The 13,765-nt window shown below is 37.8% G+C and overlaps 1 long non-coding RNA gene across 1 annotated transcript in view; it reads left to right on the top strand.

Annotated features, from left to right (window-relative positions):
- The window catches only part of LOC123875086, a 68,627-nt gene extending 64,796 nt beyond the window's left edge, over window positions 1-3,831 (top strand). Inside the window, exons 3-4 of the long non-coding RNA XR_006798063.1 lie at window positions 2,281-2,426; window positions 3,770-3,831. This is a non-coding gene — a long non-coding RNA (uncharacterized LOC123875086). The remainder of the gene's footprint in view (window positions 1-2,280; window positions 2,427-3,769) is intronic.
- Window positions 3,832-13,765: the final 9,934 nt, after the last annotated feature.

The raw sequence follows: 13,765 nt of genomic DNA, 5'->3' as shown, positions 1-13,765 counted from the left end.
GAATCTCTATGGACTATAACTCGATGACCAGCAGTTCGACTAAAGGAAGCAATTCAGTGGCTGTTAAAACATTACTGAAGTAATGCAGTAATCAATAACACTTTCAAATACCTCTGGTTACTTGTTAGTTAAATAAATAACGAGTAGGTACCTACTAGAGTTTTGCCTATACTGTTAGTAAGTTAGTAAGTTTTCCTATTAGGTATATTTAAATTATTTATTTTGTGGAGATGCATTTTTATCGATAAGTACTATACGAAGTTTGCCTCTATAAACTATAACTCGATGACCAGCAGTTCAACTTAAAGGAAGCAATTCATTGGTATATTACTGAAGTAATGCAGTAATCAATAACACTTTCAAATACCTCTGGAACTTACTCGTTAGGTAAGTAAATAATGAGATTGAGTATACCTACCATTTGCCTACTAGAGTTTTGCGTAGTTTTTATTTTTTTAACAACAACAAACCACAACAAATAACAAGAAACCCTTATACGTTCTGGTAACTCTTTATAGCGATCTTACCTGGTGGTAAATAATAAGTAAGTAATGATGGAGTCAAAGATGGAAGCGCTAAGTTGGAAAGGATATTGAAAAATATGCGAATACCCTTTAGTTGCCATCAGGATCAGTACCAGTTGCATATGCAGCCGCGCATTCCGTATGTTGGCGTACAGAACAGCACGCCAACTGCATACGGAGTGCGCAGAAGTTTGTTCGGCAGTGGCGAATGGGGATGCAGTTGAGTCAACTTCACTGCCACTGCATCATCAACCTATCGCCGGCTCAGTACTGAGCACGGGTCTCCTCTCAAAATGAGAAAAATTTGACCATAGTCTACCGCGCCACTGTGGGGCGGACTAGTCGATTTCACCACGAAATTCAATTTTTAACCCCCGACCCAAAAAGAGGGGTGTTATAAGTTTGACGTGTGTATCTGTGTGTCTGTGTATCTGTCTGTGGCATCGGAGCTCCTAAACTAATGAACCGATTTTAATTTAGTTTTTTTTTGTTTGAAAGGTGACTTGATCGAGAGTGTTCTTAGCTATAATCCAAGAAAATCGGTTCAGCCGTTGGAAAGTTATCAGCTCTTTTCTAGTTACTGTAACCTTCACTTGTCGGGGGTGTTATACATTTTTAATTTACACTTGTTCCAATAGTCTTACACAAATAAAACAACTAAGTACCTATTGTGCCTGATTCCTGAAAACCGTTATTTACTAGTCCCGCAGAGTTTTTTTTTACTAGACTTCGGACTCCGTTTCGGGAGTTCGTTTTTCCTTTTGATGTACGGAACCCTAATAATGTAGATCTAACCTGGAAAATTTAGGTAAGATAGGTAGGTATAGGTATTATGTAGGAAATCTTAAGTAGAGTTGTTTATGCATCATTCATCATCAACCCATCGTGGCTGAGCACTGGTCTCCTCCCAGAATGAAAAGTTTCTTGGCCAATGGTCTACCACGCTGACCAAGTGCGGATTGGCAGACTTCACACACCCTTGAGAACATTATGGAGAACATTTAGGCATGCAGGTTTCCTCACGATGTTTTCCTTCACCATTAAAGGAATTAATACTATTGCTTAAACGCATAGCACTATGGATAGGGCTCTTCGGACTCCCCGACCAGGAGACCGACGTCTTAACCACTACTGAGCACGGGCCTCCTATCAAAATGAAAAGGGTTTGGTAGAAAAACCTTTGTGAAAATTATATAATAGAGAACCTTTGTGAGAATTATATAACTTCGAATGCTAGAGGTGCGTGCCCGGAATCGAACCCCAAACCCCCGAATAGGAAGCTGCTATCACCGTTCAAATTTATATAATTTTTTTTTAATTAGACTTTTACAAGTTTGTACTTTTGAATTGTCAAGAGCATCTACCACTGGTTCGGAATGCCTTTCCTACCGAGAAGAACCTGCAAGAAACTCGGTGATTGCTCTTTTCAAAGATTCGATGCAAAACCGCGGTACCTTGCAGCGACCCACCAGCGAGAGTCACCAAAACCGTGGTAAAGCTCGCAAGCAACGACGGGTATCTTAGAAGACTTCAATGTAGTATTACAATAAGTACGAACTTTTGCTTACAACTTGATGTCCAGTGCCATACAAATGACAGCTTCCTTGGACACGGTTTTTGTTCAATAATAGTCCTTCCATAAATTAGTTCTCAGGGTGCTAATATAGATCGCACGATCAGGATCTCTATTTCCCAAAACGAGTTCAAAAAAACGAAAAAAAAACACGTAAATAAGTTGTTCTTTTATTAATTTCAGGACAAGATGATCCAGCCAACACGACGGGTTACACGGAGGCATAAGCCGCGTCGAAGCATGAAGAAAGAACACCACGAAATCAGCTGCAGACAGAATAAAAGCACAATGAAATAACACCTGTCATCTAATAGAACAATCCATACTAAGTAATATTACAAAATGCGAAAGTGTCTCCTGTCCTACTAACCTTTCCTGGCCCTACCGATTTTGACGGGTACAGAGATGGCTTGCATCCCGGGGTAAGACACAGGCTATTTTTATCCCGGACTATCAAAGAGTTTCCACGGGATATTTAAAAACCTAAATACACCTACCTTACATCATCACTTTCCATCAGGTGTGATTGTGGTCAAGCGCTTATCTATAGTGAATAAAAAAAACAATACACGCGGACGAAGTCGAATCTAGTGACACATACAACGAGGATTAGGTACTCTAGCTATCTCTTACTCAACTCAACTAAGAGGACACTGAGGGCATATAGTTTGACTGACTGGCTGACTGACTTTGACTGATCAAATTCATAATACAGGCAGAAATACAGAATATAGAATAGATAATACAGAGCGTAGATTTATGTCTGAGTCCCATCTTAGACCACATCATCACTTTCCATCAGGTGTGGTTGTGGTCAAGCGCTTACCTATTACAGTCTCGTTTTAAGATAGGTCTCTCCGTCACTCGCCTCCATACAAACGTAGTTTGGCTCTCAATTGAATACTAGCTATACTCCATCCGCGCAGAGAAGTTGGTAGAGCAAGTGACGGAAAACCTCTCTGGTAGAACGAGACTGTAGTCTCTGAAATAAATCTCACTCTATACCTACCTAAATCTCAGCTTGTATAATGACTTTATGAATTCAATCAGAATAGAGATAAGAAAATGAGCTGAATACATAAACACAGTCGCTGCATTGATTGATAACTGATTGATATCGAGTATGAAAAAAGGCTACAAGTGTAAATTAAAAATTTATAACACCCCCGACAAGTGAAGGTTAAAGTAACTAAATAAGATCTGATAACTTTCAAATGGCTGAACCGATTTTCTTGGATTACAGCTAAGAACACTCTCGATCAAGCCACCTTTCAAAAAAAATAAACTAAATTAAAATCGGTTCATTAGTTTAGGAGCTACGATGCCATAGACAGATACACAGATACACACGTCAAACTTATAACACCCCTCTTTTTGGGTCGGAGGTTAAGAAATATACTTATTTTTTATTTCATTGGAATAGTGAGTAAACGGATTCATCGTCATAATCATAATCAATCCATTGCCGGTCAACTGCCTGAGCTCCCCAAAGAATAAGGAGGCTTTAAGGCCATAGTATGTCTGTATTAGTTTACAAATTACGAAAACCCAAATTAAATTTGAATTACGCGGGCAGACCCGTGTCATGCACCTTAAAGACATTTAACGAATTCTGTATACTTACTCTGTTTTCAACAAATTCTGTATACTTACTCTATTTTCCTAGTTTTAGAAGTTTTCTACCGCGGCGTCTCAAGCATACCTTCCTACGTACCTACTTCACAAGGGAGCCTTACTCGAGAGTGACAGGCCGATTGGTACACTCTGGTACACAACACATTAATGGTCATTTAGTCTTGAGTACAGGCTTCCAGCCATTATTTCTACAAGAAGAATTGGAGAAGTCTTCTGAGGAGAAGAAGAAACGGTGGAAGAAAGAAAGAAAACGGGGTCAGAAAATTGTAGAGATTTTTCGGGAGTAGGGTAGGCTTCGGCCGTGGCTAGTTACCACCCTTTCGGCAAAGCCGTGCCACCAAGCGATTTAGTGTTCCGCTACGATGACGTGTGGAAATCAAAGGGCTGTGAGTTTAATAAAAACTGCCATAGCCTTTCCAGGTTAGCGCATTTCCATCTTAGACTGCATCATCACTTACTACCAGGTGAGATTGCAGTCAACGGCTAACTTGTGTCTTGTATCTGAAAAAAAAAGTATTTTGTGCTGTCTAAACATAACTACTTAGGTAATTATTTTCTTACTATTTATTTTCCAAAAGTACTTACTCTACTACCTGATAGGTATTTTACTACCTACTTACCATTCAAAATTTGGCACAGACAGATACGCTACTTTTTATCCCGGAAAATCTGTTTCCACGGGATTTTGGAAACCTAAATCCACGCGTAGCAGGCATCGTCTAGACTAAATTCCAATAGAATTTTTAAATTGGACTTATCTATCTTTTCTGACCTCGTTATTCCATCACACCACATATTCCATGGATGGAAGATATTAGTGAAGGATGAAAGAAACGGCTGCCCGCACTGGCAGTGTGGTTAGCTGGTTGTTTAGTGCACACCAACAGCCAGTAACGGCACTGCCTCTGCGTGCCTCCGCGTGCCACTGTAGAAGAGAAGAGAAGAGAAGAGAAAAGCTTAGACCGAACAAGAAGTACTGCCATACTTTGCTGCCTTATGGAATCACTCGATTTCGAAAATAACTCGATGATCGGATTCGGAGGAGATTCGGATGATCACAAATCTTTAAACTATAACTATAAGTAGAAACAAAGGTGCTTGCGATTAAAACGGTGTAATTGCGCGAAATAAAACTTTACAGAAGGTGCTTAAAACTGAATGAAAGCTTTTGAAACTTTACTGTAATGAAGTCATGAACTTTGGACTCAATTTTAGCACAGTTTTAGGTCGTTTTGGTTGGAAATGAGTTCAGTTTTGTATTTGATTGGCCAAACACGTTTGGAATTCTTATTGGAAGTGTATAGGTATCTAATTAATGGCACTGTTTTGCTCGCCAGTTCCTTGATTATAAGGGTATCTAATATCAGTGACAGTAACCTGGACCGGCGAGACACGAAACGACCGACAAAATAGTTACTTATACAGGCTGTTCCATAGTAACCCATCCAATTATCGACTTCAGTTAAAGTTGCTTATCTTTGCTTGCATCTAGGCTACACCTACGTAAGTAGAACGAATTATCTATGAGGCCACACATCCCTATATTACACGGCATATGACCTAGAAATAAAAACAGACAAAAATAGCGTAACAGTAGCACGTAACACCGAAAACCAGATGCACTGAAATAAATGCAGTTACCTTCAGGTGCAGCGAGTCGCGCATTAGTGGGCCGGTCGCCAAAGCGTGCCGTTCACACGTGCGACATTTTAATTAGACATCCTTATTTATACGCTGTCTTGACTCTGGTACTGTTCCATTTTTGCACATTGTAGTATGAAAATCTATATGCGATGACACAACCATGCATAAACTTTACAGTACCTAGTGTAATGGTATAGGAATAGATAACTAATCTTGAACCTGCGCAGTGAGTGATTTATCGATCCAGGTTTGTTAATTAAAAGTAAGGTGCGATGGCGGGGGTGTCTGTTTCGCCGCACTATTGGTCCGTCAGTCAATTATTCACTTCTCACTCTGTAGTAAAGTACAGTACCGATATACTGCACATCTACTGTTATAACCATCGCTTTTTTACCGTATGCCAACTGTGATACTAAGTGTTAGTGATGCACTAAAATAAATGCAGTTACCTTCAGGTGCAGTGAGTCGCGCATTAGTGGGCCGGTCGCCAAAGCGTGCTGTTCACACGTGCGACATTTAATTAGACACATCCTTATTTATGCGCTGTCTTGACTCTGGTACTGTTTCATATTACCATTAGTACATTGTGTAAAGGCACAAGAGAAAATATTGTAGTAGGTACTCTATTGAACCCTCGGTGCGCTAGTCTGACTCGCACTTGGCCGGTTTTTTTTTCTTCTTTTCCTACGTGGTCGCTCTATCATGGGAAAAACGGGTAAGAAAGAAAATTAAAACAATTGATACAGTAAAATTGTTCATTTTATTTTACTAACACATAAGTTACAATAATAAAAATTATGTTCCCTTATTAAAATTAGTACGTAGGTATACTTAATTTATACAAAACTTAAACAGTAAGAATAGGACAACTGAAAAACTAGTTAAGTTATAAAATATTATAGGCGATTCAAAAGTTAGGTAGTAAGTAGGTACATTACTTAGAGACCAAAATATGCAAGTTAGGAAAACTAGGTACCTACTATAGGCAGATCGTCTAATCCGTTGACTTAGCCCTAATTCGCACGAGCGTTAAAAATGCGCTGACAGTACAAAGTGCGCGATAAAAAAGCGTTGACGTGTGAACAGATACTTGAGAATGCATTTGTTCTATTTGAACGCTTTTTAACGGACGTTAAATAAGCTGTCGTGCGAATTAGCCCTGACTGTTAGGCTCAGATCTATAGAACGCACTTTGACTTTGCTCAGACTTAAGACACTGTTAAAACGAGACAGCGTTATTACGCTGGCATAAATCTGTCTCGTTTTAACTAAAACTTAAGTTTGAGCAAAGTCAAAGTGCGCTCTATAGATTTCAACCTTAGTGTGATTGTCGAACAGTCAGGAAAATAAAATGATGATAACTATGTGCCAAACCTTCCTCAAAGTATGTTGATACGTTAGTGAAAATAATACCTTCTCAGGACTTGACAACCGCACTAAGTCAAGGACGGAATACCCGCTAAATGTGTACTTATATGCCTATATAAGTACACATCTATCTTGTATAGTAGTAATAGTAATCTTGGGTAGCCTTACCCAAGATTCTGCTTTTCAGACGAATTTAAACGAAAGTTCAAGATATCAAATGAATTTAAACGAAAGTTCGAGATATTTGCTAGACAATTTGGCTAAATAGGCAATATATTCATGTTATGTTTAATATTATAATGCAGAACGGACATTACCTATACCAAACACGCAAATTTTTCAGTACCTAGGTAAAATTGGGTAAATTGTACATGTATTTTCAGTAATGAAGTTCTGAGTTCTTGTCACGCCTGCATTCAGCTGAATTCAACTCAAGTTGTTAGAAAAACAATGTTTTTTTTGTTGTAGTAGGTACTATTTAAGTTATTAATAAGTACCTATTTTACCTACTTATAAGTTATTCTTTAACTTGTATTTTTTACTTTTGTATTTTGTTGTGTTTATCTTGAAATTAAATATTTATTTCTGTGAAAATTGTGTTTTATTGACGAGAATACCAAAAAAATAGACCAGTCACTATGCCTACCTAGTTACTTCTACCTACTGATGAACAAAATACCTACCTACTGCAGTTTCAACCAGTTGTAAAAAATGAATCAGTAGCGTTAGTATGAGATTTACATCTCGCTATCAACTATTTAGTTAATAGAAGAATTCGAACGTCGACAGTCTACATCCATAAACTACCTATCGATTTTTAGAGTTCCGTACCCCAAAAGGATCACTTTGTTGTCTGTCTGTCTGTCGTGTCTGTCAAGAAATCTTTGTTGTCTGTATAGGGTACTTCCCGATGACCTAGAATCATGAAATTTGACAGGTAGGTAGGTCTTATAGCACAAGTACAGGAATAAATCTGAAAACCGCGAATTTGTGGTTACAGCATTAAAAAAAGTGTTTCAATTTTCAAAGTAAGCTAACTATACTAAGTGGGGTATCATATGAAAGGGCTTTACCTGTACATTCTAAAACAGATTTTTATTTATTTTTATGTAACTATAATATAGTTTTTGATTTATCGTGCAAAGTGTTGGAACAAATACCCGAGTACGGAACCCTCAGTAAGGGAGTTTTATTTCATGATTGCCACCTCAATCTGTCGCGTACCCACTATAGGTATTAGGTTGTCTCTATTATGCGACGCGCACGCCTACAGATTTTATAGAGCGTAGATACTTACTTGACTGCTCACTTTAGTTAAAACGAGTGGTTTAGGTGAGACATAAATCTACAATATCCTCCCTCCAGACCAGACAAGAAATTTAAAAATTATGAAGTTCCAAATTTATGCCGGGAATCGAATCCGGGATCTCCTACTAATAAGACCATTGCGCCAGGGAGGTCCTCAAGGAGGGAGTATGCCAAATTACATTTAAAATCAGTTCAGCTCAGTTTAAGTTGTCATCAAAAATACCCGATTAATTAAATTGACGCCATACTTAGAAACTCATGTGAAGAAGCTGCTGAAGGTAAAGAACCAGCTTCAACAGTTCTAAGGTCTCGGCACACATATGGGATCGGAAAGGGATCGTCACCGTATCGCCTCGAGCCGTTCAGAATGATTTGTATTAAACTCCCTACTGCAACGCACACTAATCGGAATCGTAACGTAATCGCCTCGCCTCGGAACAGGCTCCGAACTTGCAATTCCCGCGCTTACGGCTCATCGTCCCCGCGCTTACGTCTCTCCGTACCCGAGCTCACATCTCCACATCTCCACCAGCGGGCGGCGAGGCGTAAGCGCGGTGTCGCCTAGCCGTAGCCGAGTTGACGTACAGGCGCTGCTGATACGCTTTCGTTACGTGCATACGGTAGGTCGACGCCTGGTTGACAGCGCGGCGAAAGGCGTTACGGTTACGATCCCTTTCCGATCCCATATGTGTGCCGAGACCTTAAAAAAGACTAGTTGAACTAGTGGGAATTTTTATTCCCACTAGTTCAACTCTTAAGTGGACTTAGACGCAGTTGAACTAGTAAGAAAAAAAAATCCCACTAGTTCAACGGTTGAACTAATCAGTTGAACTAGTGGGAACGAGCGGAATCTACTACCCTTCATCTGTACCTATACAAATTTGAACTCTGTAGGCCAAGATTTGGCGCCTATAGGCTACGTTATGAGTCTACCACCGGTTCGTAATGCAGATTCTACTGAGAAGAGCTAGCTAGTATGCGTCAAACCTAAATAAACAAGGAGCTGGTAGGTAAGGATACACACAAGGTTACGCTAGCAAAAGGAAATATTTCCAGGGATTTCTTGAGACAATAGAATGGAAAATTCGAATGTAGGTATAATGAGTAACATTTTTTGTTTATTTCACATTTCAACATCACTTCACAGTGCACACGCATTGGACAAGACCGTCAACAAATATCAGGCATTTAAAGAGGTAGCAGTTTTCTATATTAATCTTCCAACTTTTAATTATTACTTTTCAGTATTTGTCTGCAAAAAACAACAAAGAATCCTAAACGAATGTCTAATTAATGCGTTTCAGTTAAAACAAGACACACTTATACCAGCGATAGATAGTATAAGTACCTATAACGCTGGCTCGTTTTTAACCCCGACCCAAAAAGAGGGGTGTTATAAGTTTGACGTGTGTATCTGTGCATCTGTCTGTGGCATCGTAGCTCCTAAACTAATGAACCGATTTTAATTTAGTTTTTTTTTGTTTGAAAGGTGGTCGAGAGTGTATTTAGCTATAATCCAAGAAAATCGGTTCAGCCGTTTGAAAGTTATCAGCCCTTTTCTAGTTACTGTAACCTTCACTTGTCGGGGGTGTCACTTAATTCACACTTGTAATGTCTTAAGTCTGAGCAAAGTCAAAGTGCGCTCTATAGATCTCTACATAACTAACTTTGCTAAGTATCGAAAAATCACAGAAATACCGATTATTTATTAGACATATTGTTAATTTCCGTCGTAAAATACTCAGTCGCAGCAAGAAGTCTGAAAAATTTTAATTAAGTAAGTACTTAAAAAAATCTGTACGTCAATTGATTTTACTCATACAGTGGGCAAATAATATCGCTAGTGTGCATTCAAAAATACTGAAAAGTAATAAGGCAACGATTTACACTACCTATGTTAATGTTCCTAGTTCCTACCTATGTCACACATTACTAATACACCGACGTTACAATGTTTTCAATATTTTACAATATCATAGTCAAAGAGCCCACGACGACAACCAGCAACTAGTAGGACTAATTTTATATGACGTTTATGATTAATTTAAAATAATTCTGAAGGTATCTAGTACCTAAAATGTTATGACTTATGAGCTTTAATGAGATTCAGATGGAAGAATATTGAAAAAAACCCAAAAAGTGAATGAATGAATTGTACACCACAAAAATTGGTACATAGAAAACATAAAAAGCAAAACACAAATATTTTGTGCAGGTACAATTTGGCGGCAAAGTGATGTTAAAATATAAAAAAAAAATGAGGAACCTTATCGGAGCTTCGTGCAACTTCTCATGTTAACGTTAACTGTGCGTAAATCTTGTATAGAAGCGTTACTTTGCGGAAGTCCATGTTATACAAGGAAAGGAGCTTAATTTGCTAAAATCTGCTGAAACAGACGAACGCAAATTAGCGTGTGCAGAAAATTATATTATTTAGAGCCCCCGAGCCTTGAGTGTAAGATTTCAAGTACCTAGTTAAATAACAAAAAACCTTATGTTACGTTAATCTAGCCACAATTCTTGCAGAAATCGGCTCTGGCGAGTCACTTGCACTGTCCAGTCGCAGCCAGTATTTTTAGTTTTAGTAGCTAAATTTTGGAATTGATGCTGATATAACTTGGGCCTAACGGCCGAATTCTGCAAGTTTTATTGCTTGTGCTTAGACACTTAGCCTGAAACCTACTTATAAAGTCTAACTAGATTTCTCGACTTTTTTAAGCACATTTAGGTTGAAATCTATAAAGCGCACTTTGTCTTTGCTGAGACTTAAGTTTCAGTTAAAACGAGACAGATTTATGCCAGCGGTATAGCGCTGTCTCGTTTTAACAGTGTCTTAAGTCTGAGAAAAGTCAAAGTGCGCTCTATAGATCTTAACCCTCTTTATAAAGTCTAAGTAGTATTCTCGACTTTTTAAGCGCACTTAGCGTTTAGACTTGCATCTCTGCATAAGTGTTTCGTTTTAACTTTGAGATCTGTAGAGCGCACTTTGACTTAGGTACAGTTGAAACTAGATAGATTTATTGAATAGACATAAAATCCGTCTAGTTGAAACTAGAAACTAGATAGATTTATTGCATAGACAAAATCCGTTTCGTTTTAATTTAAACTTAAGTCTGAGCTACGAGTAAATTAAAGTACGATCTACACATCCCAGGATTGCTTTACGATAGGAGATACACTAAATGCAAGAGCCTTAGTCGGTATAGCTTAAGAAAGCTATACCTACCTACCAACTAAGAGGATAGGAAACTAAAAAAATACACAAAACAAAAAAAAACTAAAGATTTAATAAAGTAAAGTTTTAATTTTAAGACCCATTTTAACTACAGACAATATTAAAATGAGATTTTACGCGTTTCATTCTCGGACTCCGCTATTAGTATTAACAGACGACCCAATTTCGTTGCTGCCGATATGGTTGGACCAACTAGGTTGGAACATGGACAGTGTTGTCATTCAGCTGACAAACATATTCAAATACATGAGCATGAGCAAATGGAGATCATAACAACTTTAATTTAGTTTACCAGACAAATATTCATTTCTAGAGGTTTATTAGGCACGCATTTACGTGATTACAGTTGACTTCAATTCTAGTCTGTTAGCTGGTTGAGCTAGTCAGCATCAATCAAATTGGATCGTCTGTTAAAACTATGTAACCTGACGATTTTCTACTTATAAACCTTATAAAGCTAAAGGTGCAAAATGTTCACTTAAACTATTATTTTATGTCAATCTCCCTATCAACGCATTCAGTTCGAATTCATCTACAAAAGTACAAACAAAATAAATAACTAGCAAGTTAAAATACTAACCGACAGTACATGTTTTGACAGTCATAATGGGGGTGGGGGTATATTTTTTTTCTCTCTCTCGTCTGGCTTTACAAAGATTAGCCAATGTCAAGTTTGTAGTTATTTGTAACAAGTTAGGGAAACTATACAAGTATGGACCCCGTCTGTGCCGGCGCTCGCCGACACACGCACGGCACCCCTTATAGCGCTTTTCAGTCAGTTTTAACAAAAAAAAAACACTCCAAAAAGGCAGAGCACGCTCGCCAGCTAACACCAAAACAGACGAAGTCCGGGTATATTATGTATATTGCGTCTAAGGGGAACGATTTTATGTAACACTCACAATTTTAAATAGACTAATTTTAATATTTCCATCTGTATTCACAGGTTTTAAAAGTATTAGTAGGTAGGATAATAAAATAAAATAAGACTTTCTCTTTTCCTAAAAAATCTGCGGATTCGAGAGATCATTCTTCGAAGGGAAGTTACAGTGATTGCAAAACAAATAGTACAGTGAGCTGAAGTTGCAACATTGCGGTCTGCGCAGGTACAACACAAGCCTCGATGAGTTTTGTGCCTACTCCGCATAATACGTCTTGTATTCAGAATCTTAAGTTTAATGGGGCTATAGTACCTAGTGCATCAAAATATGCGGGCTCTAAGAATTAAACAGTAGCAGTATGGTAAGTTTTAGAAGCAGTATTAAAGCAAGAATCTAGATATCTAAACATGTACTGTCGATATTGACAAACGCATTATACATTAATTATACACGTTCTAACACTATTGCTATCTGTATATTGTTACAAACGAAAGTGCAGGTACTGCTTATGGAGAATTAAGCGTATCCGGTATTAAATAAATAAAACTATAACGTGGAAGCGGATGAATATGTATGGCTGAGATTTATACAGCGTACTTTGACTTTGCTCAGAACTTAGTTAAAGCGAGACAGATTTATTGGAGAGACATAAATCTATCTCGTTTCAACTGTCTTTAGTCTGAGCAAAGTTAAAGTATATTCCATATATCTCAGCCTAAGCCTTGAATGTAGATTTTTTTGGTGAAAACTCGGTCATTAGTTTAAGCGTTAAATTTCAAAAGTAGGCTTAACTGAAAACTAGATTTTCCAGGTTAATTTTATAACTGAAAGTAAAAAAGTAAGGAGTATCTATACAGCGTATCTTGACTTTGCTCCGACTCAAGCTATTGTTAAAACGGGACAGAATTATATAGCTGGCATAAATCTGTCTCGTTTTAACTGAATTATAAGGCTAGGCAAATTCAAAGTACGCTCTAATCTCTATAGAATATAGATACTTTTGTTAGACCTGTCATTTTAGTTTAGAGTTTGTGTACAATGGGGTATACAGCAATTGATGATAAAAATATTAAAAGCTTGGCAAAGACACTGTATTTGACACAGTGCGGGCGTCTGTCCTCTCATTCGTATTCAATTCGTATTTGTTTTCGTAAAAAGACGTATTTTTACCTCAAAATCCATCAATTAATACGAATCGTAAAAATACGAATGAGTACATTTTATATGGCGGCCACTTTTAATCGTATTTTTACGAAAACGAGTTGAATACGAATGAGTGCACGAACGGCTTGACGCGCCCACAGGCATGCGCAGGTGTGACTCCACCTTTATACATTTTTACCGTTTCTATGGAATTCTGTTGGTTTACGATATATTATACAAAAAAAGTGATACAATTATTATTACAATGTATTAATCTATTATAAGTAGGTATTTAGTATTTATTGTATATTGTTCATACATACAAAGGCATGCGAACTCACTATGTTTATTATTATTATGTACTTCCCAATGTCCAGTTTCCCAATCACGCGTTGACACGGTTAGTTTGTAGGCTTTTTAAAACTAAAATTACGACACAGAAAAATTTTGAAGA

Source organism: Maniola jurtina, chromosome 19 (assembly GCF_905333055.1).
Source record: "Maniola jurtina chromosome 19, ilManJurt1.1, whole genome shotgun sequence".
NCBI classification, from domain to species: Eukaryota; Metazoa; Arthropoda; class Insecta; order Lepidoptera; family Nymphalidae; genus Maniola; species Maniola jurtina.
This window is presented reverse-complemented; position numbering and strand designations above follow the sequence as displayed.